General features: G+C 40.7%; 1 pseudogene; it reads left to right on the forward strand.

The window, feature by feature from the left end:
- Positions 1-1,915: 1,915 nt before the first annotated feature.
- LOC111182536 (liprin-alpha-2 pseudogene) lies at positions 1,916-4,912 on the forward strand (annotated as a pseudogene).
- Positions 4,913-5,236: the final 324 nt, after the last annotated feature.

Below are 5,236 nucleotides of genomic sequence, written 5' to 3' on the forward strand. Positions count from 1 at the left end.
TTTGCTCTTCCATCTAAATTTTAAAATCTTTTAAAAAAATCTGTGATTCCAGTAAATATGAATAACGAGTAAGCACTTATATCTTTACAATATTAACTCTTCAAATAGATGAACATAACATGTATCTCTCTTTATTTAGAACTTTTTAAATGTCTTTTGATTCAGTTTTATTATTTTCCCTGTAGAAAGCTTGTTTATTGTTTGATATATGTATTCCTAAATACCATCTATTTTCAGTTGCTGTGTAAATAGTAACTTCAAAAAAACCTGAATTTGGGCTTCCCTCGTGGCGCAGTGGTTGAGAGTCTGCCTGCCGACGCAGGGGATATGGGTTCGTGCCCCGGTCCGGGAGGATCCCACATGCTGTGGAGCGGCTGGGCCCGTGAGCCGTGGCCGCTGAGCCTGCGCGTCTGGGGCCTACGCGTCTGGAGCCTGTGCTCCGCAACAGAAGAGGCCACAACGGTGAGAGGCCCACGTACCACAAACAAACAAAAAACAAAAAAACCCTGAATTTTCTGTTTGTTGCAGCTGTTTTTTTGTGTATTAATCTTATGTATTACCACCTTGACAGATTTCCATAATAATTTCAGTAATTTGTATATCCCCCTTTGTGTTGTCTATGTAGATGATCATATCATCTATAGATGACATTTTTCCCTTTCCATTACTTTTCTACCATTTTCTCCTTGTCACATTATTTTAAGACCTCCAGTACAATGTTGAATACCCATGATGATAGTGAGAATGTTTATACCGTTCCTTAAGGAGAACACTTGTAGCATTTCACTATTGAATGCATCCTGTGTTTTTATATACACTGACAAATTTGTTCTTTGAACTGGCCTATATCTTTTCTTTTACTAATTGTGGTTTTGGTATTAAGTTGTAACTTTTAGAAGAAATATTCCACTCTGGTTTTTGTTATAGGCCCTAAAGAGTTTGTGGGAAATTCTTCTTCTTTTCCTTGAAAGAAGTAGAATTGTCCTATAAAACCATCTGAGCCTGGTGTTTGATTTGTGCGAGAAAAATGACTACAAGTCTAATTTCTTCAATGGCCATAGACTAGAGTTTCTACTTATTGAGACTGTTTTAATAATTTGACCATTTCACGTATTTCAAAAGTTTTTGCCATACAGTTGTTCATAATATCCTCTGCTTGATTTCTGCAGTATTTGTATGTCTTCCTTTTCCTTTTCCCAAATTATTTACCTATGCCTTTTTCTTTTTCAGTTTTGTCAATTTTCTTATTCTTTTTGAAGAACTATATTTTGGCTTTGCTCATTCTGTCTACTGAATCTTTATTTTCTATTTCACTTATGTTTATCTTTATTAATTAGACCTGCCTAATTTCTTTAGAGTTATTCTGTTTTTCTAACTTCTTAAAGTTGTATATTTAGCTCATTTATGTTCAGAATTTCTTCTTCTCTACCACAAGTACCCAGGACTATGCTCAAAAGTAACAGTTCTCACACATGAAAAGATGCTCAACGTCGCTAATTATAATATTAGAGAAATGCAAATCAGAACTACAATGAGGTATCACCTCACACCAGTCAGAATGGCCATTATCAAAAAGTCTACAAACAATAAATGCTGGAGAGGGTGTGGAGAAAAGGGAACCCTCTTACACTGTTGGTGGGAATGTAAATTGGTACAACCACTATGGAAAACAGTATGGAGGTTCCCTAAAAAGCTAAAAATAGAACTAGCATATGATCCAGCAATCCCACTCCAGGTGTTTATCTGGAAAAAAATTTAAAAAGATACAGAGTGTTCATTGCAACATTATTTGCAATAGCTAAGACATGGATGCAACCTAAATATCCATCAACAGATGAATAGATAAAGAAGATATGGTACATATATACAATGGAATATTACTCAGCCATAAAAAAGAATGGAATAGACTGGAGCCTCGAGGCTCTTTGGTGGGGCTAATGGCAGACTCCAGGAAGGCTCATGCCAAGGGGTACTTCCCAGAACTTCTGCTGCCAGTGTCCTTGTCCCCGCAGTGAGCCACAGCCACCCCCTGCCTCTGCAGGAGACCCTCCAACACCAGCAGGATATTGAATCCCTGACAGGAGGGCTGACTGGTTCTAAGGGGGTTGATCCACCGGAATTTGCTGCACTGACAAAAGAATTAAATGCCGGCAGGGAACAACTTCTAAAAAAGGAAGAAGAAATTTCTGAACTTAAAGCTGAAAGAAACAATACAAGACTGTTACTGAAGCATTTGGAGTGCCTTGTGTCACGATATGAAAGGTCACTAAGAATGGCGGTGGTGAAGTGACAAGCCCTGTCCCCCTATGGAATGTCCAGCGAAGTTGAGGTTCTCAGGTCACTGAAATCTTTATTTGAGCACCTCAAGGCCTTGGATGAAAGGTAAGGGAGTGACTGAGGGTTTCTTTAGAAGGAGTCTCTGCACTGGAAGAAGAGCTAGCTGCTGCTAATCAGGAGATGGCTGCTTTGCATAAACAAAATGTTCATATACAAAGAAAAAATGGCATCAAGTGAGGGATCCACAGAGTCAGAACGTCTTGAAGGGATGGAGAAAAAGTCAGAAAGTCCATGAAAAGCGTTTGTCCAATGGCTCTATAGACTCAACTGATGAAACAAGTCTTGTAGTTGAACTACAAGAATTGCTTGAAAAACTATGAAATGGCCCAAATGAAAGAATGCTTAGCAGCCCTTTCTTCTCAAGCTGGACAGGTAGAACAGGAAGTAGAGACAGCAAGAAAGGGTCTCATTAAAACAGAAGAAATGGAACACTAAGTATCAAAGGGACATTAGGGAGGCCGTGGCACAGAAGGAAGATAGGGAAGAAAGAATCATGACCCTTGAGAAGCGTTACCTCAGTGCTCAGAGAGAATCTACCTCCATACATGACATGAATGACAAACTAGAAAATAAGTTAGCAAATAAAGAGGCCATCCTATGGCAGATGGAAGAGAAGAACAGACAGTTACAAGAGCGTCTTGAGCTGGCTGAGCTAAAGTTACAGCGAACTATGGGAAAAGCTGAGAGCTTACCTGAAGTAGAGGCTGAACTGGCTCAGAGAACTGCAGCCCTAACAAAGGCTGAAGAAAGACATGGAAACATTGAAGAATTTATGAGGCATCTAGAAGGTCAAATTGAAGAGAAAAATCAAGAACTTCAAAGAGCTAGGCAAAGAGAGAAAATGAATGAGGAGTACAACAAAAGATTATCCGATGCTGTGGATAGACTTCTGACTGAATCCAACAAACGCTTACGGCTACACTTAAAGGAACGAATGGCTGCTCTAGAAGAGAGGAATGTTTTAATTCAAGAATCAGAAACTTTCAGAAAGAATCTGGAAGAATCTTTACATGATAAGGAAAGATTAGCAGAAGAAATTGAAAAGCTGAGATCTGAACTTGACCAGATGAAAATGAGAACTGACTCTTTAATTGAGCCCACAATATCAAGAACTCATCTAGACACCTCAGCTGAGCTGCGGTATTCTGTTGGATCCCTAGTGGACAGCCAGTCTGATTACAGAACAACCAAAGTAATAAGAAGACCAAGGAGAGGTCACATGGGTGTGCGGAGAGTGAGCCAAAGGTGAAATCTCTTGGGGATCATGAATGGAATAGAACACAACAAATTGGAGTGCTAAGCAGCCACCCTTTCGAAAGTGACATAGAAATGTCTGACATTGATGATGATGAAAGAGAAACGGTTTTTAGCTCAATGGATTTTCACTTTCCAAGTGGTCATTCTGATGCCCAGACTCTAGCCATGATGCTTCAGGAACAACTGGACGCTATCAACAAAGAAATCAGACTAATTCAGGAAGAAAAACAACGTAGAGTTACATGCTGAAGAAATTGAGAATAGAGTGGCTAGTGTGAGTCTGGAAGGCCTGAATTTAGCGAGGGTCCTTCCAGGTACCTCCATCACTGCCTCGATTACAGCTTCTTCACTGGCCAGTTCATCTCCCCCCAGTGGACACTCAACACCAAAGCTCACCCCTCGAAGTCCTGCCAGGGAAATGGATCGGATGGGAGTCTCGACACTGCCAAGTGATCTAAGGAAACATCGGAGAAAGACTGCAGTGGTAGAAGAAGATGGTCCGGAGGATAAATCAACAATTAAATGTGAAACTTCTCCTCCCCCTTCCCCTAGAGCCAAAAGGATGACTCACACCCTCCCTTCTTCCTACCGCAATGATGCCCTAAGTAGTTTAACTGCCTCCCTCAAGCCTGAAAGCCTTGGGCTTGGCAGTGCCAACAGCCACCAAGACTCTCTTCACAAAGCCCCCAAGAAGAAAGGAATCAAGTCTTCAATAGGACGTTTGTTTTGGTAAAAAAGAAAAACCTCGACCTGGGCAGCTCCGAGGCTTTATGGAGACTGAAGCTGCAGCTCAGGAGTCCCTGGGGATAGGCAAACTTGGAATTCAAACTGAGGATAGAAGACTGAGGAAAAAGCATGAACCTCTAGAAGAAGCTTGGAGAAAAGGATTACCTTTTGCCCAGTGGAATGGGCCCACTGTAGTCGTGTGGTTAGAGCTCTGGTTGGGAATGCCTGCTTGGTAAGTGGCAGCCTGCGGAGCCAGTATGAAGAGTGGTGCCATTATGTCTGCTTTATCAGACACTGAGATCCAGAGAGAAATTGGAATCAGCAATCCTCTGCATCGCTTAAAGCTCCAATTAGCAATCCAGGAGATGGTTTCCCTAATCAGTCCTTCAGCTTCTCTGACATCCAAAACTGTGAGTCCATTTGTGCGCCTTCCCTCTCCCAGTGCTGGGTGAATAGCAGCATCTCCAAGTCCACAGAGCAAATCTGTGGCAGCATGAAGTATTCTGAGGAGATTTAGCTTGCTCTTCATTAACCTTGCTGCTACTCTTAATAGGTTTTCAACTGAGCAGCTGTGATTCCTACCAGACTTGAAGCCTGCAACCAAGATAGACTTTTGAGCTAGCCTCTAAAGTTTAGATTTTTCTCCCAAGCCAACAAGACCAAGAGTTTACTCTTTTTCAGAATTTTTCTTTTTAATTTAATCTAACATCTCAGGAGATGAGCTATAGGCATTAGTACTTTTTGTACTTGTAATGCTAAACTCACTAATTCTTAAGCAGTTTTCATAATTATGAAAGTTCCTCAGTATTTAATGCTTTATAAATACCAAGTGGATTACCTTCCTTCAAAAAAAAAAAAAAAAGAATGAAATGATTCCATTTGCAGCAACATGGATGAAACTAGAGATTATCATACT

The sequence above is a fragment of the Delphinapterus leucas genome, chromosome 9 (assembly GCF_059928025.1).
Source record: "Delphinapterus leucas isolate spDelLeu-1000000601 "Yukka" chromosome 9, BTC_Dleu_Yukka2, whole genome shotgun sequence".
Taxonomy (NCBI): domain Eukaryota; kingdom Metazoa; phylum Chordata; class Mammalia; order Artiodactyla; family Monodontidae; genus Delphinapterus; species Delphinapterus leucas.